This window comes from Vicugna pacos, unplaced genomic scaffold (genome assembly GCF_048564905.1).
Source record: "Vicugna pacos unplaced genomic scaffold, VicPac4 scaffold_21, whole genome shotgun sequence".
NCBI classification, from domain to species: Eukaryota; Metazoa; Chordata; class Mammalia; order Artiodactyla; family Camelidae; genus Vicugna; species Vicugna pacos.
In genome coordinates this window covers 10,666,400-10,693,468 of record NW_027328742.1, presented here as the reverse complement: position 1 = coordinate 10,693,468, position 27,069 = coordinate 10,666,400, and the positions used below count along the sequence as shown (strand labels likewise).

At 39.0% G+C, this 27,069-nt stretch overlaps 2 long non-coding RNA genes across 6 annotated transcripts in view; one reads left to right on the top strand and one right to left on the bottom strand.

Moving 5' to 3' along the window:
- Positions 1 to 7,729, top strand: part of LOC140694472 (uncharacterized) — a 167,859-nt gene extending 160,130 nt beyond the window's left edge. For both annotated transcript variants that reach the window (XR_012070111.1, XR_012070110.1), the window contains exons 2-3: positions 4,016 to 4,194; positions 7,575 to 7,729. This is a non-coding gene — a long non-coding RNA (uncharacterized lncRNA). The remainder of the gene's footprint in view (positions 1 to 4,015; positions 4,195 to 7,574) is intronic.
- LOC140694471 (uncharacterized) overlaps positions 1 to 27,069 on the bottom strand; it is a 473,386-nt gene that overhangs the window by 43,621 nt on the left and 402,696 nt on the right. For 2 of the 4 annotated variants that reach the window (XR_012070108.1, XR_012070106.1), the window contains exons 2-4: positions 7,685 to 7,847; positions 6,545 to 6,672; positions 3,208 to 3,372 (exon numbers count right to left, since the gene is read on the bottom strand). This is a non-coding gene — a long non-coding RNA (uncharacterized lncRNA). The remainder of the gene's footprint in view (positions 1 to 3,207; positions 3,373 to 6,544; positions 6,673 to 7,684; positions 7,848 to 27,069) is intronic. The other 2 variants (XR_012070109.1, XR_012070107.1) reach the window with 2 other exon arrangements.

Genomic DNA, 27,069 nt, shown 5'->3' with positions numbered 1-27,069 from the left:
CTAGCCTGCTACCCTAAGCCATCTGTGGCCCCGGGAAGTGGTCTGCAGCAGTTTCTGTGGCGCTCCTTTCATGTGAGCGCAAGGCCTGCTACAGCCCCTGGTTTCCAACACTGAGCTTGCCTCTGGCTGGCTATCTCATGCGGATTCCTTACTTTCCTGTCACCCAACGGCCCTGAATTCCCTGGTTCCTTCATCTGATTCTGAACGCAGAGGGCCAGTATGTGTATAGCGTGAGCCTCGCTCACATTTGGTGTTTCTTTTGCCTTTTGATGCATGTAAATATTTATGATGTTTCTGTCCTCATCTATGTCTTTTACAATTTTTGTATTTTATTAATCATTTATCTATCTTTGTTTTTGGAGAAGAGGGTATCTTACAGTATACAATTCTTACCTAACTGGCATTTCTAACTTGGTTTCTACTGTCTGGACTTGGAGCAGTAATCCAGACTAGAGATGACGATGGCTTAGACTAAAGTGATGGCAGTGGCCAGAACTGTCTCAATTTGGCATCAAATTTTATAAAATTTTGTGATTGAATGTGAGTGGTGAGGTACCTAGGAGTTGTAAAATTATCTGTTTTCTTTTTGAGCAACTAGATAGATTCAGCTTCATTACTGAAGTGGAAGAAACTGGAAGAGAAACTTTGCTTTTAGGGGGCTAAAATTCAGACCTGACTTTTGAGTATGTTGAGATAAAATGTTTGTGGGACACAGAAGTGGACCTATACAGGTTGTTGGATACCAGAGGCTCAGTAGAAGAACCTGGACTAGAGAAAAAGTTGGGAGTTGTCAGCATATAAATGGTACTAAAAACCATATTCTCCAGTTGATGTTTTTTGCTCTAGCCCATTAGATTGAGTTTTTGGAGTGAGTCATGTGTGTACTAATTCTGACCCTGCTAACTAAGCTCCCAACCTTTTTGCACACAGGTCTTACAATCACCTCCTCCATTTCACACGATTCCAGAGCTTTCTCTTACTCAGCCAATTCTTAACATTTAAATGGAAAGGACATAAGAATGTCCCATAACTAAATCCAGTGAACACTGGTTGACTTATGAAGAAATGGTATGTATGGGACAGAGCAGAGCAGGCTATCCAGATAAACATTAGGCTAGAATTTTTGTCTGATTTGCTATGTCTTCTAACACACTTGAGTTATCATTTCACATGCATATTTTTCTTTTAAATAGAAAGCCAAAGTTTATATAAACCCTTTTTTCACAATTTAAGGCTTTTTCAGAAATCAGATTCATCATAAATATAAAGCTATATTCTCAAGGATGTGATCAATGATTTAATTTGTGAAAATGAATAAAACTAAAACTTCATTTATTGATTCTGAAGAGAATCAATAAATCCTTAAAATAAGATACATTATTCTGTATCTCCTTATATTCAGATCATCATTAGTGAAAACTGCTAAAATTCATCTAATAAGATTGTTCATCAGTTTTCATAGCAATATTTTTAAAATAGAGTATGTTCACAACTCTAGAAAAAGAAATTTCAGAATGTGTGAAATGTCTGGTTTTGAATTCCATCATTACTACTGCAGTTGTATTATCTAGGTATAAGGCAAAATGATGGAGAATTCTGTATTTACCTATAAGTATATTTGACACTTTTAGTAGCCTTCCCTCAAAAGGAAAAAGACAGCATGAAGAATCAGAAAATGAAGGTTTATACCAGAACAGAAACACTAGTATGTAAGGGGGGAAATACATCTGGTTCCATATAGTTGAATAAAATTTTTTTATTCGAACTATTAAAATATTCCATGACAGTGTAGTGCTTCAAATGCCAGAGATCTGTTATCTATAAGGTATGATAATTATTTCAGAATAAATCTTAAATAGTAAAGTGAAAAATCAGGAGAATTGCTGTCATTTTAAAATAATATAATGAAAAAAATGGGAGCATCTTAATAGGACACTTAACTCTTATCAGGTTGATTTCCTGGCCTGATTTTCTGTCTCTGATGTGAAGAGCTGCTCCTTGGTTCACTGGTGCTGTCCCTGATTTAGTCTTCTGCTGACTCTTTGCTACCAAAAGTGAAGTGGTTAAGAGAGTTTAATAAGTGCCTTTATAATGAACAATCAGTCTCTGGATGCTGTGCTTTAAAAATCCAATAAGCTGACTTTGGCTGCACTATTTTAACTCTGTTAATTAAAGTAAGCGCCATTGGAGGGAAATGAGAGGTGGATGGTGGAGGTAACTGGCTTTCTGTCCTTTTTCCCTCTCCTGTTCCTACCATGACCTATGTGAAGGGGAGATGGGCCAGAGTTGTAACAGGGATGGAGGGTACCTAATAAATGTTTAACTCCTGGGCTAACGATCAGATAGGAATGTAATTATTGTCAGCCAGCTAATGGAACATTAATTAAAAAGTATATTCAATGAGGTGAGGCTCATTCTCATGTAGAAGGTTTCTACCTGCCGTTGGGGCCCAGCTAATTAGCATCATGTCACAGAAGACCAAACCTTTGTGTCATTTAATGAAATACATCTCATGACAGCAGCATGTCTAAAGGAACAATAGTGTAGGGGTGGCAACCAAATTGGCGATGTGGCCAGAAGTTAAGAAAGAATAAAGGTATGTAAGAAGGCTTTAAAGCTCTAAGTGAAAGAGGAAAAGTGCAAGCTAAAACTGTTTTTTTTGTATTTTCAATATACTTTATAGAAAATATGCCTATAAATACTAGGCAGTTTTTGCATTTGATTGGAAGAACAATTCCTCTTTCTTTACATTTATTTCCAAGACATTCTGTTTTACTGTAGTTGATTTTAGAAAGTCAACAAAAGTGCTCCTTTCTAGATACTTCTTACGTTTATAATATTGAAAGGATGATACATTTCAGTAAAGTTTTAAATATATTTTACATGCCTCCTAGGGAAGTTCACTGTTCTACAGACTAAATTTTAATTTTGTTCAGAAATCGTGCAGTTAGCTTATTGAAGAAATAGAACAAGATCCTCTATCTTGTGGTGATTTACACCCTTGATATTTTGTAAAATATGCATGTCATATAGGTGTACTAAATTAACAGCAGTTTTAACAACTTAATTTTTAAGGAAAACTTGCTTTTAGTAATTTATCTCTATTCAAGATACTATGCATTTTTAATAGTGGTTAGAAGTAATGACAAAAATAAATACTAAAACTTAGCTCTACTAGTATGTCAGATAGCTATGTTCAATACGTACCAAGTACTGTCTCAGTGCTTTATAATCATTGCCTCATTCAGCATTTCCAATGTCCCCATTATACAGATTAGAGAACTGAGGGAAGCACATCCAACGTCACAGAGATGGTACATGTCGTAGCCTAGATTCAAATCAGGCCTGTCTTTAACATACTTTGAGCCATGGCTTTTAAGAAAAAATAAAAATGAAAAATTTTTAAAGGCAAACATTTTTGTAACTACTGTCTAACCAGTTACTGCTGTTCTTTGTATTCTAAAAATTGGTCATGATGTGAAATGATGAAATACCTTTTTAGAAGAAGGCAGAAAGTAGGAACATGAGTATGAGAGGAAAAATATTCCCGAGTCAGATATCAAAATCTTCGCTCTGGATTGTCAGGCTGGAATATATATATTTTTTGAAATATGGAAGAAAAAAGAAAAGTATGAAAGATGCAACCTAACTATTGCTCTGCATGTAACCCAGGGATGTAAGTTCGTACATCTATACAGGAGATGTATAGGACAGTTAGTCTGGGGTGTGGGGTGACAGTGGCATCTTAGACTGATGTAGACAGGGATGAAGGGCAGGATGGGATTCATCCTTGTATCATCAAGGCAGATGGTGGGGATGAGGCTGGAAGTGCCAGGGAGGAGAACTAAAGTTCATTTCTTGTGACTAAAGCTCCAGAGCTGTGTGTGTTCCTGGACGGGCTCACCCTCTCTCCTCTCTGGTACTCCTTCAAGAACCCACATCCCATCTTGTCTTTAACTGAACCAGGGTGTACAATCTATTACTGCTTACCTACTTTTCACTTCTCCTTCCACAGCATTCTTATTTTTAAACCAGCTGAGATGCCTACTCCCTCATCACCATCACATCCTTGCCCTTCTCATCTTTCATCATGCTTACCTGGAAAATTCCAACCCTAAGAAAATCCCTACTTACAGGCACCTGATTGTTGCATCAATGAAACAGCTGATTACTGAAAACCCCACAAATGTATTGGTAAGTTTCATTTTAATTTCATGACGCCAACCAGGAATTACTCCTTAGTGTAGCGACATAATCCTGTTATATTTCCCTGCTCCATTCATTCCTCTATTATCCCAGATAACTATTTGATACTTTCTCCCCTCTCCTCAAACCTACAAAAAACTTCCTACATGCCCCTCCTTCTAAACTTATGATTTGCTTTTATACTACTTTAAAAATTTTTAAAAAGCCATCTTTTCTGCCCCCACTAGCATATCTATGTACCTCCCTGCACCCATAACCAACCTTACCTTTCCCTCATTACCAGAAATGGACTCTCTGTATTCCTAAGGCAGCCTCTTTACTTAAACACTTTTTTCTTTCCTTTTTCAACTATTCAAGGCCATAGATCCAACAATAAATCTGTCCCTTATGTGCTCAATTTTCTCTTTCAACTGGAAAAACAGGAGCATAGCTTCTACACACTATAATTTCTACTACCAAAAATATATATATATATATATAGTATAAATCCAGAAACAAAAATAACCTAAAGAACCTTGCTTATACATTGCATTCCAGCAACCACTCTACTTCACTGTGCTCGTTCAGAACAAAACAACACAGAGTTGAACATAATTATGGTCTAAGTCCTATCCCCTGTCTCTGGAACCTACTTCCATCTGGCTTTTGCTATTACTATTCTACTCAAACAGCTTGTCAGTATAACCAGCAAATCCTCAGTTACTGAATCTGATGATCTATCCTCAGTATTTAGCACAGTTGACCACTCCCTCTTTCCCCTTGACAAACCTTCACAGAGGTTCAGGGCTGCCCCAAGCCCCTGCCTTCCTTCCACCTCACTGACCATGCTTTTGGTCTCCACTGCCAGGTCCTCATGATTCTGTGCTCTCAAAGTTGAATTGTGCCATCTCTTACAGTGCTGTGGCTTTAAATGTCATCTGCTTGCTTTCATTTCTGAAATCAGTGTTTTCACTTTGCGCACCTAAATTAAACCCTAGATTTGAATAATTGAATTCCCAGTTGATGGCTTCATCTAATTGCCGTCTCATACTTAGCATGTTCAAAACCACATTTCTGACCCCCCCACCCATCTCAGTAAATGGCACTGCTAACTGTCTTGTTATTCCAGCCAAAATCTTTGAAGTGGCATTTGAAATCTCTAAATACGCTACATTTTACATTAAAAGCAAGTGCCATGGGTTTACCTTCAGTATCCCACAATGAGAATATCTCCCGTACCTTCTCCACCACTAATATTTTTGTCTCCGCCACCACCATCTCTCAACTGAATTAGTGCAATAGCTCCAACTGGCTTTTCTGATTCTGCTATTTCTCTTCTCTAGTCAGTTGAGCAGCCAGCATCATGTTTGTAAAATTTAAGTCAGCTCATTTCATCTGTCTGCTCAAAACTCTCTTGCTTTCTTATCTCCTTCAGTTGGTAAAGTTCTTACATAGCATACTGAGCGCAACAGGACCTGGCCCTATGCTCCCTCTTGACTTGTTCCACGCTCCTTGATCAGTCCATGCCAGTCACAATGAAATCCCTGATAGTCTTCAAACGGGAAAGTAGGTTCATGCCTCAGGGCCTTTGCACCTACTATTCTCTTGGCCTGAAATGCTTTTTCCCCATATAATTTCAGGGCTTTATCTCTCTCCTCCTTCAGTGAAGCATTTCTTGAATATCACATTTAAAATTGCAATCCCCCTGCCATGTCACTTTCCATCCCTCTTCTTATTTAATTTATTGCACTTCATCAGTTAACTATCTGGCAAACCTTATATTTTAATTTTTAAAAATTGCTGGTCTCCCTTCTATTAGAATTTATAATTCATGTATCATGTATCATTCTCTTTTTTTTAATTGTTATATTCCCAGTACCTAACAATGCCAGATATATAACAGGAGTTGAGTAAAATATTTATTTAATATTAATGCAACACACAAAATACGGTATCAGTCAGTTCAAAATTCCTGTCTGGTACTGTCAGTGACAGAGATACTGAGAAGCGGGAGTAGAAAAAGACAGTCAGAAGAGAAATAGTCTCTCTCTTGCTAATGTTATAAAGAAAGTGACCTGAGTGTCACAGTTTGATGGAGCTGTGCTTTAACAGCATAGAAATGACCAAAGAAAAAAGTTCTAACAAACTAGTTCTGGACAAGCAGCAGTGTTTCCCCAAAAGTATTTCACCTGAAAGTGTAACAGGAGCTTTTTCCAAGCATTAGCTACGAGAGGGATTCTACAGTGCACAAGCGTGACAAAACCTGTATCACAGACATTTAAATTGGTTTCCCCATGGCCAGACTTAAAATTCCTAAAACTCAAATTTTTATTACAAACCTTAAAAAGGAACAACTTACATATTGATTTCCAAATTTGTTTGAATATATAGTCCTTTTTTCACAAAGCTGTATGTATGGAATTTCATTGAATAGACTCTGACACAGCTGATACGGTTTCATTAGCAAACATTCTATCTCAGTGTTTTCTGGAAGTAAGTGAGGTATAAAATGACCAGTCAGTGATGTCAGAAATCATTCTCCTGCCTATCTGACTCATTTGGTTATTGAACACTATGCATTAAACACCTACTGCTGGCATTATTCTAGGCACTGAGAATACAGGGGGAACAAAGTCCCTGTTCTTACTGAAATTATATTTTACGTCCCACTATTAAAACCAAGGATGCACAGCAATACAATCGCAGATGCAAAGGCCCAGTAATACAAGCTGTTTCTCAAATATTTGAGTCTGTGTGTTTTACTATTTTGCTATGAGTAATTTTACTATTTAAATTACATAATTTTACTATTACATAATAAGAAAACCTGTAATAACCTTTCAAACTTCTGATAGTGTAATATCAGTATGATAACACATTTTTGGTGAACTTCTAAAAAAAGTGTATTTTTTCCCATCCCATACACAGAAATGGACTAGGTGGTAAGAAATTTGAATTCTAATCCTAAATTCTGAATTTATGAAGCCCTGTGACTGTTTGCAAATCACTAAATATCTCTAAACCTCAGGTTCTTTAGCTTCAGATCAGTTGCAGAAATGTATATGGAACCCTGATTCTATAAAATGGTGACCCCTGTGCCTGCTCTGTGTTCCTTCATTTCAACAGCAAGCATCCTAAGTGTGGAAGATCACATACACACTTTGATGATCACCATCACTATTCTCTAGAACTGGTAGGTAAATATCTATAATCACGTGGTAGTTACTGCGCTTACGTATGTATCTCTACACACACATATCTATGCTATGGAAAAAAACAGACCATATATAATACATACTGTGGAAATGCGTGAGTGAAAAAAAAGGTAGCATTCCATAGAGAGATATGGCAGGCCATTTTCTAAAATATTTACTCTTTCTTCTTACCAGGTTCTTCCCTACCAGCCTCTCCCTGAAAGGAGGATTATATTTCCTTTTCCATTGATGCTACATTTGACCACATGACTTACTTTGTACAGAGAAATATGAGTGGAACTCACTTGCACCACTTCTTAGCAGAAGCCTTGGGCCGCCATCCTCTGGTTCCACCATCCCTATTTTAACTCTTTGACGAGACCGGCACGGACCAAACAGGAGAGGTACGTGTGCCTTCAGGGATGCTCTTAGATGCTGAAGCTGAGCCACGCCTCATCTGCAACTGACCTATGACGGACCACAAACATGAATACAAAATGTAAACGTTTTGTTATAAGCCTCTACGATTTAGGGTCATTTGTTACCCATGGAATACACAGCCTAAGCTGACTGATACAAGAAACTTTAGAAATAGATTTACATTTTAGATGAGATCTGATGTGTAAGGTACTCATCATGTAGGCCTGGAATTTCAGGTACAGAGTGCCTCTTAACGAGAGGCAAGAAAAACTGGTAATTGTGAGCAATTGCAAATACTTCGGCATGTTTGAAGTTGACTGCACACATGCACACATACACACAAAGCTTTGAAAAATAGGCCAGGATTATTATCACATTATATATTATATTATCCTCAGACTTTATCATACAGTCCTTAAGAATTTTAAGCAGTGAGGATGAGCAAAACTGGTTTTGCCACTAAAAAAACAGTTCTAGTTTCAGGATAGGTGATAAATAAGGATATAGTGAGAGACTACTTGGGAAATACCTGTATCAGTTCAGTATTATGAAAACTTGTGTCATGAGAGTGGTGATGGAGACCAAAGGATGAATTCTAGTGGCATGTAGGTGATAGAAGCAATAAGACTTCAAGAGCTATTGGGCCGGAGAGGAACAAGCAGAAGAAGATACAGAGCAGGAGGAGGAAGACGATGTACACTGAAGAACTCTAAAAGCTTGTATCCCTCTTGATACAGGTAAGAAAATCTTGCTGCTACAATATTAATGGGGAAACATGGGGGTAGCGCAGGGTACAGTGACATGTGAATTTTTTTTCCCTTCGATGAGGCTGTTTGATGGCAGAAGGAGGGATGTGCTGGCCAAGTGGCAGCTATCAATCAGTGAGTCACATTCAGGCCTATAATTCCCTGTTCACATTGTTAGCAATTACCTGAAAAACCACTTTTTTACAGTAGGCTCTGCCTGAAAACACATTCCATGATGAACATTCTTACTAGTTGCTTGATTCAATTTTACCTAATTATCCAGTAAATAAGTTTCTCTACATGGCTGGCATCCTGGCCACCACTACTAGTGGGACTGCAGTCTGTCTCGGATAATTGGGTTGTTTTAGGCATGTAGACAGATTCAGTACCTTTGAATTAAATATTTCCATATAGTATTCAATTCTTTCCTGATAAAGAACTTGTGGCAGGAAATTATCAAGAGAAAACTTAAACGAATGCTATAAATGCCTCCTCTCAACATTTGTTACCAGAGACATTGCATTAAGGCTTCTGGATTATCCAAAGTTGATTTGCTATTTATTAAACTTGCGAGGGTCACCTATTCCTCTGGACTCCATTCTTTAATCACAATTGTGGGTAATAGAAGAATTTTAGTTCCTTTAGGCAGGGTCTTTGTTTTGGGCACTGCAGCATCACTAAGAATGGTACCTGACACTTAGTAGGTGCTCAGTGAGTATTTGTTGAATGAAGGAATAAAACCGTCATAATACTATGAAGTGTTTAAGTATGTAATGTTTGCTTTAGAATTTAAATGTAAGATGACAGGACTATTAGGAAGAATTTGTCTTATTTAAGATACACCATAAGGAGTGAGCATTTCTGAGAAAAGACGATACAGTATATTATTACATACCCTCTTTTTTTCATAAACTGGAATTAACAGCAGAAATTTTCAAGAATGGAGGTGGAATCAGAACTTCTGGTTGTGCTTTTATTGTACTTACTTTTAAACTAGAGAGATTGGGACAAATTTCTATCAGCCAATGGAAGGAAAAATGCTCTGCTTTGATAAATAAGGAGTAAGGTATGGATTTATCTTTAACATGACACAGGCATGACAGAAGAGAGATCTAAGTGGTGGTTGTGGGCTGTCAGATGGGGTCTCTCATTATTTATTAGTTAGAAGCAAGAAAGGCTGGGAGTGCTCAAAAGCTGTTTGATTTGACGTTTAACTTTGAAAAGGGAATTTTCCAACAGAGAAATCACAGGGGAGATGAAGAGAGGTTAGGATTAGCTGGATATGTAAGGGGGAGAAATGGGGGAAAGGGTATTTTTTTTTTTAAAGAAATGAATGAGTAGCGTGATAAGTTCAGGGGAAACTGGAGACAGAATACTGAGCAGCAAATAACGTGGGGGACAATGAGTATAAAGAACTGGGATTTTCGCCTTTTAAGTGTCTAGAGAAAAATTCCTACGTTGGCAGTCACATACGCAAGTCAGCTGAACCTATTCATATGTTTTCTCCTCCGGAATCCTCTTTTCCTTTTCAAGTTCTGCCCTATTCCACGGTGAAGACTTTTTCCGTTCTTCATTCCAGCTTAACTACTTCTGTCCTCAGCAGATTCTTTATTATCGCTCCTTGGGATGGAATCTAGTTTTTTTAAATCATCTTTTGTCTGGCCCAGATTTCTATAGTTTCTGAAGTGGTTTTAATAGAACTCTTCTATCTCCATAATTTATTCTAATAAAACCTACTCATGCAAACTCGGGAATTAACTTAGAAAAGGACAATCTCATAATATGAATATACTTGGCCTGGTTTGTGCCCCATTCTTCAGCTACCTCCTGGGAGAACTTTATCAGATTGGGTGAACTTCTCTGTGTAGGCTGTTGCAATGGATTCAAGTACTTTTATATTATGTGTGTTCCTCTGGGTATGGATCAGGTTCTCTACTTAATTATCTGAGTGTGGTTTCTGTGGTTTAAACTGTCTAATGTGTTAGTTTAAGCAGTGGAGGTAATCAATAGTTTAATCAGTCACTCTGTTTCTAATTCTGTTCGTCATCCCACACACAGATATTTTTTCCCGACTCCTGTCAAAGCCAAAATCAGGTCAGGCTGAGCCATATGGACAGGTATGGAAAGAAATCACAATGTATGTCTCCATTCTTATTTTGGATTTAAAGGTTATAGTGCAGAGATGGTATAAAAAGCACATGAAAATGTACTTAATGTGGAAGTATCTGACACCTGCAAATGAACTTTTGGAGATCTACTTCTTGTTTGCTGCTAAAATAGGCAAAATCAAACTAAAGTTACTCTGAGTTAACTTTGAAAGAGACGCGTGAGGACAAGAACCTCAACCTCATAGGGTGATTTGGGGTGTTAAACGTAAGATGTGAAGGCAGAATGATGTTCAACAGATGGCAGTTAAACCAACAAATCGAACCGTGAAACTGGGAGATGTTCGTAAAGTGAAGAGTTCTTTGGTGACAGGTAGGTTCTGTAGACAGGAAACCTGCTAAGTCAAACCTGGAATTCAGAATTTGGGTTTTCTGCTGTTGATCTTTTCGGGTATCTATATGTCTATTAGCATGGATAGATAAGCATGCATTTTATTTATTCTCTTATTCTGGCTGTGTTGTAGTTGTGGTTGTTATTTTATAGTTGTTCATGTTTTTTTTTTTCTGACCAAGAGCAAATACTATATTTTGGACAGGGAATTATACACAAGACAGAAGAGAGCAGGACAGGGGAAAGGCATGCTTTGTTCCCCCTTCCCTGGACCCAGGAATTATTGTTCAGTGCTTCCAAAAAGAATAGAGTCAGAAACTAAACAAATTGGTCTCATAAAGACTTGTGAGAACTGAAAGAAAAACAGTGCTGGTTTGGCACCCTGGGAAGCACCAGGAGTCACCGCCCCAGGCAGAGCAGTGTTTTTCCAGGCACTTAGCTGGGGTGGCTGACTCAACAGAACCCTGGCAGCAAAGTGCAGCTACTCAAGGAGCACTGAAATGCCCAGTGGGCACAGCAGATCTCCAGGGGAGACCTGGCAACACAACCTAATACCCAGATGGCGAGGTGCACCCTGACCACATGTGCAACATCCCCTGGAGACTCTAGGGACTGCTTGAGAGCAGAGATACTGCAGAGCCAGGCACTCGGGTGAGATGAGGTCCAGAGCTGAACCAGGGCAATCTGGGACACCCTTCTAGCTATCCGACCCCTGAGAACAATTCAGTGACGATAACTGCATTTCTGTTACTTATTTTTCCCAAACGCCATCCCCAAAGCATTACCAACAAGGGTGGTGTGAGGCGGTCTCTACAAGAATGCTGCATTCTGATGCGTCACTACGGGCACATCTGCATAAATGTGCAGGTTCATATGTGACTAACGTTTTACATGAACGCCACAGCTTGAGAACTGGAGAGGACCTCCAGCTAATCCAGTCCCGATGACTTTTCACATACACATGTGAGCTGTAGAAATGTTTATTAAAAATGTTTTCTATTCAGTATGCATTTATTGAGCATACAAGCATGTGTAAATATAAACACAAGATAAATACCTATCTCAAATTTTTATTTCCTAGAGGAATCTTTCTCCTTTTACATACTTAAACACACACACACTCTTTTCCACAGATTTATAAATCTGAAGGAGTGATACAATGGGCAGAAAGGCAAGGGTGGGAAAGAATGGGGAACAAGTGGGAAAACAGGAAAAGAGAAGGTTTCATGGGAATCAGTATTTCTTGACCTGGGTTTGAGGAATGGGGAAAATTTTCAAAGGCAGAAATCATCAGATAAGTTATTCATGGCACAAAGATAGATGAACAAAGGCACAGCTTAAAAATAAAAGAAATTTGGGGGAAATAAATTGGGGATGCCATATTACAGAACTAAAATTTCACCTTAGTTTACAGACTGCTCTGAGAAGGGTGCAATATTACAGAACTGAAGTTGCTTTTACTTTACGGATAGTGTGAGTCCATTTCGAGAAGGATATTGATGATGGAAGCTCTGCTTTGTGGAGGCTGTTTTAATACTTGCGACGCCCTTTCCCTAGTAAGGGTAGGGCAGTAGGAGGAGCAGGGCCTGTGACTGGAGCCTCACTCACCTTCTTTCTCCCCCACAACCCTGCAGGAACCCCTGAGGTGACTTCCCAGAAAGTAGAGGGCTCCCCATAGATGACTGAAAGCCTTTTGTTGAGTCCACCTCCCACTTTTCACAACAATGAAACTTGAGGATTGGAGTTCATGAATGATTTGCACAAGATCACATAATAATTGAGTGGGGGCTTTCTGCTCCCCCATCCTCAGCTATAGACTGGTGGCTGGACATCTCTTCAAGACAATTTTCTGGTTCACTTTACACCTTAATGATCTGCTTTTCCTAGAAAGCTGTTTTCCATGAAAATGCCAGTCCTTTAGGTCAGAGTTCATGGACAAGGACACTGGCATACTACTGGTTGTTGCAATGCTAAACATTCTTGATCATCATCATTTATTGTCATTGCTTTATGTGGGGATGGAGGCTGTGTGTATTCAGAGTCATAAAGAGTCTTGACATCGCTTTTTAAGATCCAGAGGTTGAAAGTGCATGGCTGAGGGGACATTTGGATTTTACCAGCTCCTTTTAGAATGAAGTATGTGGTAACATCCTACTTGTATCCAAGGTAAGTACAAAATTACACTATGACGTAGCTCTGTAAGCATGCTGAATTCTCTTAAAGATCAGGTGAGCAAGTCGTTTTTTTCTGTACACTTAGCTGAGAGAATCCATGGGCTAGTAATGTCTACAGTCCCTGGCAATGAAGCTACAGGAACCTGCTTTGAGTTAGGTCAGAAATTTATGGGAGAAGCTGATACAACTGGAAAGATCTCTGCATTTTCTGGTTATTGCTTCAGCCTTGTAGGGGAGAAGATCTTTCCTTGATCCTATTAGGGTCCATGACTGGGTGAGAAAATTAAACTGACAGAGACACTACCAGGAGAAAAGCATACACATTTAAATTAGTTTTCCGTGACAAAGAAACACTTCGTATATTCATGCTGGGTTTGATGAAGAGTGGGTGGTCGTGGGAGAAGTGTGAGGTAATTGTAATAAACTGCGGGAAGCTTAGCAAGACCTGCTGGTTAGTATTCTTGCTCCCTTCCTCTGGGTGCAGGGAGGGCCTCTCTCACATGGGGATGTATGATCTGTTTCAAGGAAGAAGGAAAGAGGAGCTAGGAGATCAAAGTGATCTTTGACTTTTCTGCTTCTACCACTTCCCCAGACTCCTTCAGCTTGAGACAGTCAGTTTGCCAACGTGTCCTATTTGAGGGCTGTATGTCCTGAACCCCAACTGCCTATTCACTCTTTGATTCTCCTCCCTCTAGCCATGTTGCCCAGATGGGACCAGGACCAGAACTCCCGGGGAGTGTTCTGGTGCTGAAGTGGGAGGGGAGTTGGAAGTATTCTCCATGCCATGAACATCTTAAAGGGTTTCTCTTGTTAGATACATTGAATTTAACAGTGGTTACTGCTGGGTAGGAAAAAAGTCTCAACAGGTTCACGGTAAGTAACTGCATTAGGAAAAACTGTCAGGTAGGCATCCACCTGCTGCACGGATAAGGCATGTGCGTAGCTATTAGAGCATCTTTCATTTCCATCCCTCACCGAGATCCTGTCTACCTCGGGGTTTTGGTGACTCACTATTAGCTGTTCCACTCGCCTGTCCTTTATCCTCCTGCTCCCCCAACCTAGAAACCTCTTTAAGCCTATTTTTCAACACAGTTTCCCTCCTGGCTAGCAGACATGTTGAGACAAGTAAATGAAACTTGGACCTGCAGAAGTATCATCTAAGGAAGATACCTTCAGTTTAAAAGTAGAGTTTTAGTAATTAAGATGCTTTTAAGACTGGAAGAAATAATTCCTTAAAGGGCACTTTGGTTACTGTGGAAGAGAGAGATTTTGAGGGGCTTTAATGGCCTGCCTCATCCCACATGTTGCTGCCTTCCTGCCTACAAAGTTAATTGCACAGCATAGAGACTGAACCATGACTTTTTTTTTTTTTTTTTGGTGCCTCATTACATATTTTTCTCTTAGGCTGAGTTTCAATTTTATGCAGAGCCAGGTGTTGTAGAGTGGGTTGAAGTAACAAATCAACCCATTTGAGCTTTTGAAGATACTAATTTGCCTTTGGATATCTTTAATCTGGCTGTAGATATCCCCCCTTTCAAAGCATTTCGGAACTTAAACACTATCCAAAACAACATGTGGCAGTTTCTCTAATTACTTATGATTAAGAAAAAAGCAAAGTCAGGCCCTCCAGGCATCAACACTTTGCCATTTTCCTGGAGAAATGAGCACTGCAGAGCCAAGCTGCTTGAAAATTAACGCACAGCACAGCGCAGGACAGTGGTCCAGGACCGCATTTCTTCTCTGCTCTGTATTGCAGAAATGTTTTACATAACAGGAAAAGAGGGGGGAAAGGAGCAGATGGTTTCAGTTATAAAAGCCATTGAAAATAATGGTGCAAAGACACTTCTGGGCAGTAAGAACCTCATCAAAACTGTCAGTCCCCGAGTCTGTGGCAGACTGAAGAGGGGATAGATGAGGAGCAGAAATGGGACACAGAGCTGTTGGATATGGACCCAAGAAAGTGACAGAAACATGACTGAAAAAAGCTAGAAGTATGTAGCAACTGTCAGACATTATGTAGTGTGGGGTTTCCCCCTTAAGTTAACAAAAAAAGAGAAGTATTCATTTTGAGAAGGTACGGTAATATTTTTGAGTCTTTCCTTAAAAAGTGATTTGAGTAATTTATTCTTCCCTTAGTGAGTACCCTGCAATCATCAGCTTTTACTCCTCACAAGTGCCTTTTTGGTAGAGGAGTAGTCTTCTTTTAAAGATGGGAAAACTGAGTAAAAAGAATGTAAGGAATTTTGCTCAGCTCCCAGTTAGCAAGGAGCAGAGAGAATCTGAACCCAGGCAGTGGCTGCTAGATTTTACAGTCCTATCCTCTGTGCCGTAGTATCTCACAGTTGTGCAGAGATCTGATGGGTTTTGCCTTTTAAGTCTTTACTTCTCTCTTTCTTTCTGCTCCCTCAGTATGCTTAACTCCTTTTTAGAAATCTGCTGATTCTGAAAAGCACTATGACTAGAAATAGCCGGGCTGGTACAAATGTCATTATCTTCCAGCCAGGATCTTGTCTTGGGACTGGTTAAGAACACTTTTCTCCAAAATGTGTTAAATGAACCAGGTGGGATAAATGACGTGATTTTTGTGACAATGGAGTCATTTTATGTTCATATTTCTCTTAATGTGTATTAGAAAATTATATACAGAGCTTGTGAGTTCACCAGCATTATTACTGAAGATGAGAGGAAGTATTTAATGTAAACAAAGAAAAATGCTTAAGTGGTATGTGTCTCAATGGTGCAGAGAGACATTGCACAATACGTGGAAGTGTTATAAGGAATCACTTAAACGTAGAAAAAGCCCCTCAACCTTTGATCCCATCCTTGTTCCGAATGTACGCTTTGTCTGTGCCTGTGTCCCTCCTCCACCACGAGGACCACCTCCCTTTAGGCATCTCTTGTCCTGACTTTCAGCAGGCTGTCTAACAACTCCCACGAAAGGTGTTAAGGGCTAAGCACTACTGTCCAAAAGCGTCTGTTTTGATACTTCACGTTCTTGAAAAAAGGATTTAGAGTAGCTTACGATAAAAACCAAAACACAAGACAAACAGCTAAAGCACAAAACACACACACACACACAAACACACACACGTCAAACTACTGCTGGTTAATTTTCCAGGTTCTGTTTATGATCCTTTCTCCTTGTACTTTAAGCCCAGGCTCTCATTATACCACAGCTTTGATATTCCTCTTGCCAGGATTCTCCTTGTCTACCTATTAAAATTTGATTTTCAGATTTTCATTCAAATCTTGCCTCCTCTGGTTCCCTCGGCCAAAATTAAATTCTCCTTCCTCCATGCTCACATACCTTTCTACCTGTAGCCATTATAAAAACCATCACACTGCATTGCAACAGTCTGTGCTTTATTCATCTTCTGCACAGGCTACCACATTCAGGGGGATTAGTGATAACTTTTACTCCACAAAATTTTTAATATGTGACCCTATTTAATATTTCCATTGACCTCAAATGTACGTTCCAGTATAATCCCCATGTTACAGGAATATACGAAGAAACTGAGACACTATGATTATATAAATTGCTTATGGTTGAGAAGCAAGAAAATGGCACAGTTTAGGTTTTTAAATCTAAGTAAACACTAGAGTTAACTTGCTGAATTCTACCTTGACCCTCAATGACTATGACGACAGAGCTGTTAGCTAGAGTCCTGTAATAACATTTAAAGAGGTTACTCACAGCTAAACACTCACTACACAGTAAAAACTGACCATGGTATCTGAGAGACCATGAACCTACCTCCCAAGCCACAGAGTGAAATGGAGATGTTTCTCTTTGAAGACTGGTGCCATTTACCTTTCAGTAGGTAAGTGACAGAATAGACTTTCTTTAGAACTTTAAACTCCTTCCCACCCTATCCCCATTTTAGGGGGATGATTACCAGTGAACACTTGTGAGAAGCACAAAGGTGGTACTCAGAAGAGCTGAGAAAATTACACCACAAAGTTAGAGGTGAGCAGGAATTTTAACGAACTGTACAAAGGGAGCAGTATGGAACTGTATTTTCAGGGGGAAATGAAGAATAGAGAGTGCTAGGTTCTTAACAGAAAATGAGGATACATCAATCAGGACATTGTAGTGTAGGTGCTGGTAACAAATGACACCAAAATATGGGGGTTTATCTGCCTCTCATGTCCAAGTTGGGTAGACAGAGTGCTCTGCTCATTATGGTCACTCAGGATTCAGGCTGATAGGCATGCCTAATTTCAAAGAGGGGCAGGGAATTTAGGGGAGTGGAATCAGATCAGTTGCCTAGGAGATGGATAGCAAGAAACATTTGGCAAATAGCACTAATTACTACTCCGGGGGATGATGATCGTCTCTGGGCCCAGGGGGTTTTGTCTGTGTTTAATGAGATCATGCTTAGCGAGTCCCAGTCACAGAGCAAGTGTTAGCTCTTAATGGTAGTAATAAGCAGCCCTATTTTCTCACAATTTTTTTTTCCTTAAAGAGGAAAAATAAAATAGAATACATTATACACAGCATGTCAAATTGGAGCCCAGGCAGATCAAATTTACTTGTGATTGGAAGTATTATCCCAAGGCCTATTAACACAATTCATAAATTGACTCTTGGCCATTGGGGACAAAGGTTTTTTAAAAGCCCTAAAGAAAATCACAATAAATGTACCATATTTACTTTAAGTACTTTTTATCCTGTGTTATATTTTATAATCAACTGAATGTAAACATGATGCATCTCTTTCCATAAAAAACGTTTGGTTCTGAAAAGCTGCTAATAAATGATCGGTCTATCTTAAAATTTTGCATATTGAACTAAGAAAAAAAGTTGAAAAAAATGAGTGTTAATATCAAAAGAAATGAAGTAGCTTTCACCACAATCCTTTTTATGAAAAAAGATAAGCCCAGATAGGATTTGGACTTCAGATGTATAACTAAGTTTCTTTGCTTCACAAGAAATATAATGCAAAAATGGTTATTTTTTGCCATACTGAGAAATGTCACCTGGTGGGTTTTTGTTTTTTTTTTTTAAGTTAGCTATTGCGTTCTGAATCATTAGCTGACAGCAATACAACTTTGAGTGCAGCAAGGAAACAGCTTCCTCTCACTGGTGTGCAAAAGGGAAACAGCAGGGATTTCCATATGCAGTGTCAGTCTAGGTAAATGACATCTGTTATAAAATTGCGTCTGCGACCAAGACATCCATTAATGGATACAGGGACACCTCAACTACAGAAGGCAGCTGCCTTACATAACAGCAGGGTTCGGGAGCAACAACAGAATTAACCGTGGCAATTTATAAATCACATCAAATTAAAGCGTCAAACCTTGTGGCTGACTTAGAAGCTTCATTAACATGCCCTAGCCTGAGCTTTCTCACTGTTAGCTGACTGAGGAAACACCAAAGAGCTGACTTGCCCAAAGACAATCGAAATGCTTAACAATGGATCGTGCCAGAGCAGCACATCTAACCTGGAAGAAGCTGAAGCAGCTGCTCTGGGGGTAAGATGAAGACCAGGTAGTTCCCCATCAGTGGGTCAGTGACTGGGGAGACGACACCAACATTTCTGTCTGTGACTTTCCTGTTGCCTTGTGAGGAAAGAAACTTTTCTGCCAGTTAAGTCTTAACCCTAGGACAACGAATCTCAAATTCTGTTGTGCAAAATACTATTCTGGGGAATTTGTTAAATTTTCCAGGCCCTAACCTTGAGCATTCTGATTCATAGGCACTAAAGTTGAGTCTCACGGAGAAAGTAAGTGAACTCTTCTGTGATGAACAAGGCCCCTCAAACAGATTTATTGGCTCTTGAGTGAGAAATCAGGTAGGAAGCTTACGAAAATTATACCTGTTTTGGCTCCACCCTTAGAAGGTCACAAGACTCAGTGGGTATAGGCATCTGTGTTTAAAAAAATGCCAAGATGATTCCGATGCACACTTTTACAAGGGATGGTTACAGACTAACAATCTGTATTATAGAACCAAGTTATGTAATTACTTCTTGAAGACTCTGTAAATGGATGGGTTAAGTGATACGAATCATCACAGAATGAATCAGGAGACAGGCTAGGATTGTCGAGGCTTTGCTACCTGTCTGTTTCTGGGTTGGCAGTACAGCGCCATAATTCAGAACTCTAGTTTTAGGGAACCAGAGTGCCTGGGTTCAAATGCTGGCCCTATTATCTTCTAAGATATGTGAAACTGAGCAGGAAACATCTTTTCTTTTCTAATGGATAAAATGGGTAACAGAGTCATTGTATTAAGAGCGTCAACCAAGAACAGCAATTAGAATGTATCTATCACAGAGCAGACGTTCAGTAATTCTTAGCTGTTGGTGTTACTACATGCCAGACACTTGATTGTGTCACTGAATTCTTAATCTTTTTATAATGAAGGAACTGGAGATTGACCAAGATGGCAGAGTAGAAAGACCCTGAACTCACCTCCTCCCATGAGCACACCAAAATCACAATTATTTGAAGAACAACCATCTATGAAAAAGACTGGAATCTACTAGAAAAGATCTTCTACAACTAAAGACATAAAGAGGAAACCACAAAGAAATGGGCAGGAGGGGTGAACTAGCCACATAATCAAGTCCCATACCCCCTGGAGAATAATAAATATTGCAGAGGGTCTCCCACAGGAGTGAGAGTTCTGAACCCCACATCGGGCTCCCTAGTCCACATATCCTGCAGCAGGAAGATGAGTCCTGAGGTCATTTGGCTTTCAAGGCCAGCGGGGTTTAACTGCAGGAGCCCCCAAAGGACTGGGGGAAACAGAGACGTCACTCTTAAAGGGTGTACACAGAATCTCACATTGTCTGGGACCCAAAAGCAATAATTTGATAGGAGCCTTGGCCTAGACCTTAGTCTTGGCAAGTCTCCTGGGGAGGCAGAGGATGGCTGCAGCTTCCCCTGGGGACATAGACACGGGCGGCAGCCATTTTGGGGAGATTACTCTACCATGTGGGCACTGGTGCTCGTGGCTGCCCTTGTGGAATTCTCCCTCCAGCTCCTTAGCACCAAGACCTGGCCCCACCCAATAGCCCAAAGGCACCAGTGTTGGGACTCCTCAGGCCAAGCACCTAATTGGGTGGGGACTGAGCCCCCGGCCCATCAGACAGGCTGCTGAAAGGCTTCCTGAGCCCACAGCTGCCTCTCAACATGCCTTTAGACGTGGCCTTGCCCCCAGAGGGCTAGGACCCAGCTCCACCCACTAGTGGACAGACGCTGGCCCTGCCCTCTTAAGAAGCCTCCTATAGCCTCTGGACCAGACTCATCCCTGGGGGAGGACACCAGACACAGGAAAACCACAAGCCCACAGCCTGAGGACTCAGCCTCCCCACAGCAGGCCAGACACTGCCCTGGGCCACAGCCCTGCCCACTAGCAGGCCAACGTACGCTATGGAACATCCCAGGCCCCATACCTAACTGTGTCAGGACCTCCCCTCCCCGCTGCAGATCTGACACAGCTCTGAGATCCCGGGGCCCTGCAGCCTGACTCCAGGTCCCAGCTCTGCCTGCCAGCAGCCCAGCAGTAACCCCAGGACCTGGCTTTACCTACTAGAGAGTGGGAAGCAGCCCCAGAGTCTCCTGGACCCTGATTCCACACACCAGTGAGCCAGCACTAGCCCTGGAGCCCTGGGACTCTACAGCCAGCCACCTCACGATCAGGTCCTACAAAACGGCAGCCCATGCCCAAGATAGGGTCCAGCAACCAACTATACCAGGGGTCAGTGAGGCACCATACTGCCCACATACTCAGCCTGTCACATCAGAAGGACCCACATAGCTCTCATGGGGGAACCCCTAGAGCATATGGCCTGGGTGATGAGAAGGGAGTGCACTGCTGGGATGCATAGGGCATCTTCTAGAGAAGATGACTTTCCTAGGGTCGAGAAACATAACTAACCTACCACATATATAAAAATACAACTGGCATATTAGGCAGAGTGAGGTGGAAAATGAGTATGTTTCAGATGCAGAACAAGATAAAACCACAGAAGAGCTGAGTGAAATGGAGATAGGCAATCTCCCTCAGAAAGTGTTCAGAGCAATGATTGTTAAGATGACCAAAGAACTCAGGATAAGAATGGACACACAGAGCGAGAAGTTAGAAGTTTTAATGAAGATTTATAAAATACAAAAGAACCACCCAAACAGAGATGAAGAATACAATAACTGAAATGAAGAATATACTAGCAGGAATCAACAGTATACTCAACAGATACTGAGAGATGGATCAGTGAGCTGGGAGACAGAGCAGTGGAAATCACTGATGCTGAAAGGAAAAAAAAAGAAAGAAATGAGAACTGTTTAAGAGACCTCTGGAACATCATGAAGTATACTAATAATTTGCATCACAGTTGTCTCAGAAAAAGAGACAAAGGGGCTGAGAAAATATTTGAAGACATAATTGCTGAAAATTTCCCCAGCATGGGAAAGGAAACAGTCACTCAAGTTCAGGAAGTGCAGACAGTCTCATACAGAATTAACCCAAAGAGGAACACACAAAGATACACTGTAATGAAAATGACAAAAAATAAAGAGAAAATACTAAAAGTATCATGTGAAAAGCAACAAGTAACATACAAGGGAACTCCCATAAGGCTATCCATTGAATTAAAGGGATAAAAGGGAAAAAAACCTACAACCAGAATACTCTACCAACCAAGGCTATCATTCAGATTTGATGGAGATCAAAAGCTTTATGGACAAGCAAAAACTGAAAGAGTTCAACACCACCAGAGCAGTTTTGCAACAAATGTTAAAAGGAACTTCTCTATAGGTGAAAAAGAAAAGGCCACAACTAGAAACAAAACCATGAAATGAAAAAGCTCACTGGTACAGGCAAACATACACTAAATGTCAAAAAATATACATGCACAAAGCTATTAGGAAGGTTAAAAAACAAAAGCAGTAAATTCATCTATATCCACAATAAATAAAGGATAGACAAAACAATCAGATGTAAAATATGATGGCAAAAACAATAATCATGAAGGGAGGAGAGTATGAATGCAGGGTTTTAAGAATGCATTTGAAATTAAGAAATCAGCAACTTAAATATCATATGATATATACAGATTGCTACATAAAAACCTCACAGTTAATGACAAACCAAACATTTATGATACACAAAAAAGAAAAAAGTCCAAACATAACACTTAAGATAGTAATCAAAAGTTACCAATGAAAGCAAAAGAAAAGGAAAAAAAGACCTACAAAAACAACCCCAAAACAATTAACAAAATGGCAATAAGAATATATGTCAATAATTTCCTTAAATGTAAATAGACTAATTGCTCCAATCAAAAAACAGAATGGCTGAATGGATACAAGAACAAGACCCATTCATATGCTGCCTATGAGAGACTCACTTCAGATCTAAAGACTCACAGAGACTGAAAGTGGAGGTGGAAAGAGGTATTCCATGCCAATGGAAATAAACCCAGAACAGCAATACTTACATCAGATAAAATAGACTTTAAAATAAAAATGGTATGAGACAAAAAAGAATACTATGTAATGATCAAGGGATCAATCCACGAAGATATAACAGTTGTAAATAAATATGCACCAAACATAGGAACATTAAATATATAAGGCAACTGTTAACAGACATAAAAGGAGAAACACACAGTAGCACAGTAAGAGTAGGGAATTTTAACACCCCCCCTTACAACAGTGGACAAATCAACCAGACAGAAAATCAATAAGAAAATACTGGTCTTAAATGACACTTTGGAACAAATGGACTTAACTGATACATATAGAGAGACTGGGGAGGGAAGAGAGGGAGAAAACACGAGTGCAAGTAAGTGAGAGAGTGGATTCCATCCAAAAGCAGTAGAATACACCTTGTTTTCAAATGCACACGTTGCATTCTCCAGAACAGATCATGCTGGGCTATAAAACAAGCCTTGGTAAATTTAAGAAAAATGAAATCATATCAAGCATTTTTTCTGACCACAACACCATGAGACTAGAATTCAACTACAAGACAAAACTGCAAAAACCACAAACATGGGGAGGCTAAGCCATATGATACTAAACAACCAATGGATCACTGAGGAAATCAGAGGAAATAAAAAAAATATGTAGACAAATGAAGATGAAAATGTGACAATCCAAAACCTATGGGACACAGCAAAAGCAGTTCTAAGAGGGATGTTTATAGTGATAGAAGCTTACCTCAGGACAAGAAAAATCTCAAACAGGTTAACCTAATTTTGCCCCTACAGGAACTACAGAAAGAAGAACAAAGCCAAAAGTTAGTAGAAGAGAAGTGATCATAAAGATGAGAAATAAATGCAGACTAAAACAAAAACAAAAACAACAGAAAAGACCAATAACAATAAAAGGCAGCTCTTTGAAAGATCAACAAAATTGATAAACCTTTAGCCAGACTTATCAAGAAAAAAGGGAGAGGGCCCAAATCCATAAAACCAGAAATGAAAGAGAAGCTACAGCTGACACATACAAAAATATAAAAGATCATAAGAGACTATGAACAATAAAATGGACAACTTAGAGAAATGGACAGATTTGTAGAAATCTTCCAAGATGAAAGCAGGAAGAAATGGAAAACATGAACAGACCAATTACCAGTACTGAAATTGAATCAGTAATTGGAAAAACCTACAAACAACCAAACAAAAAACTCTCAATAAATAAAAATCCAGGACCAGATGGCTTCACAGGTGAATTCTGATAAACATTTAGAGAAAAATTGCTGAGGAAGGACAACTTCTGAACTCATTCTGTGAGGCCAGCATCACGATGATACCAAAACCAGTCAAAGATATTACAAAAGAAGAAAATTTCAGGCCCAAATCACTGATGAACATAGATGCAAAAATCCTGAGCAAAATATTAGCAAACCAAATGCAACAATGCAGTAAAAGGATCATACACCATAATCAAGTGAGATTAATCCCAGGGATGCAAGGATTTTTTGATACTGGCAAATCAATTAATGTTATAGACCACATTCACAAGTTGCAGAGTAAAAACCATATGATCATCTCAACAGATGTAGAAAAAGCTGTTGATGAAATTCAGCATACACTTTGACAAAAATTCTTCAGAAAGTGGGCTTAGAGGAAACATACCTCAACATAATAAAGGCCACATATGACAGAACTACAGCTAACATCATACTTAATGGTGAAAATCATTTTCTCTAAGATTAGGAACAAGACAAGGATGCCCACTCTCATCACTTTTACTTGACATAGTATTGGAAGCCCCATCCACAGCAATCAGACAGAGAAAAGAAATAAAAGGAATCCAAATTAGAAAGGTTGAATTAAAACTGTTACTTTTTGCAGATGACAAGATACTATATACAGAAAATCCTAAAGACACCACCGGAAAACTACTAGAGCTTAATTAATTCAGTAAAGTTGCAGGATGCAAAATTAATATACAGAAACCTGTTGTATTTCTATACACTAACAACAAACTATCAGAAAGAGAAATTAAGGAAGCAATTCCATTTACCATCAAATTAAAAAGAACAAAATATCTAGGTATAAACCTACCTAAGGAGGCAAAACACCTCTACTCAGGAAACTATAAGACACCAATGAAAGCAACTGAAGATGGCACAAATGGAGATATGCCATGCTGTCAGATCAGAAGAATATTGTTAAAATGATCATACTACCCAAAGCAATCTAGATTCAATGCAAGCTCTATCAAAATACCTTTTGCTTTTTTGTTTTTAGCATAAGTAGAACAAATAATTTTAAAATTTGTATAGAAACACACATGACCTCAAATACCCAAAACCATCTTATGAAAAACAGAGCTGAAGGAATCATGCTCCTTGACTTAATATTATACTACAAAGGCACAGTAACCAAAACAGTATGATACTGGCACAAAAGCAGACATATAGATCAACTGAACAGAACAGAAAGCATACAAAGCCCAGAAATAAAGTCATGCACTTATGGTCAATTAATTTCCAACAAAAGAGGCAAGAATAAACAATGCAGAAAAGACAGTCTCTTCAATTAGTGGTGCTGGGAAAACTGGACAACTATATGTAAAAGAATGAAATTCAAACATTCTCTAACACCATATACAAAAATAAACTCAAAATGGATTAAAGACCTAAAGACTGGAAACCATAATACTCCTAGAGGAAAACACAGGCAGAACACTCTTTGACATAAATCGTAGCAATAATTTTTGGGCTTTGCCTCCCAAAGCAAAGGAAAGAAGAGCGAAAATGAACAAGTGGGACCTAATTAAACTTAAAAGCTTTGACACAGCAAAGGAAACCATTGACAAAACAAAAAGACAACCTACTGAATGGGAGGTAAAAAAAATATGATAAAAATAGGTTAATATCCGAAATATATAGACAGCTCATACATGTCAGCATCAAACAACAACAACAACAACCCAGTTAAAAATGGGAAGAAGACCTGGATAGGCTTTTTTTTTTTTTTTCCAAAAAGGACATGCAGGTGGCCAAGAGAATAAAAAAAGACGCTCAGCATCACTAATCATCAAGGACATGGAAATCAAGACCACAACGAAATATCCCTTCACACTTGTCAGAAATGCTATTATTAAAAAGAACATAAAAAACACTAGTGAGAATGAGGAGAAAAGGGGACCCTCACACACCTTTGGTGGGAATGTAAATTAGTACAGTCACTGTGGAAAATAGTATGGAGTTTTCTCAAAAAACAAAAAGTACCTCAGTGGAAAAATGAAAAAGAAAGGGAAAGAAAAAAGAAAAAAAGAAAAAGAAAAGAAAAGAAAAAAAAAGACCCCTAAAAGTAGAAATACCATATGACTGAGCAATTACACTCCTGGAAAAAACAGAAACAGAGACAGGCACCCTGATGTTCACAGTAGCATTATTTACCATTGGCAAGATACACAAGTAACAGAAGTGTCCATCAACAGATAAATGGATAAAGAATGGATGGACTTGGAGGGTATATATGCTAAGTGAAATAAGTCAAATATTATATGCTATCACTTATATGCGGAATCTAAAAAATACAACAAATGAATATAACAGAAAAGAAGTAGACTCACAGATATAGAGAACAAACTAAGATGCCAGTAAGAAGAGGAAAGGTGGAAGGGGCAATACAGGGGTAAGGGATTAAAAAGTACAAACTACTGTGTAGAAAGTAAACTATAAGGATATACTGTACAACACAGGGAATATAGCCAGTATTTTATAATAACCTTAAATGGAGTGTAAACTTTAAAAATTGTGAATCACTGTATCATACACTTGTTTTATATATATGTATGTGTGTATATATATATATAAAAATATTGTACACCAACTATACTTCAATAAAAAGAAAAAATAATATGGAAATTATTACTATCTCCCTCATACAGATGAGGAAATTAAAACACAGAGATTAGGTCACCAATTCAGAATCACAATACGAGTTCCATACACTTAGCCACTAGGCTAAACAGTGCTGTAAAGAATTACAGGATTTCTAAAAAATCTATTGTACATCATTTTTCTCAAGGTCCTTCGACAGGTGACTTGCAGTGTGGGCAACAGTTGCCAGTAGAAGGTGACTGCATGTGATTTTGGGGTAAGACAGAGGAAGCACCTCTATTATCTTCTTGTAGTGTGACCACAGTCAAGTCACTTAGTACTTTGGCGTCTCAGTATATAAATATCAAAAATATTATGATGGTAATATTTGCTCCAAGAGTATTTCCTGTGGATTAAATGACATTGTGTTTAATTTATTTGTAGGTACTCAAATACTGGTGGACTTCTAATCCTGTCTGGCAGGATTAGGAGAAAATATTTATTATATACATAGTTCTACACTAGGTTAAGCAGATAATATAAAAATAAAAGATGATGAA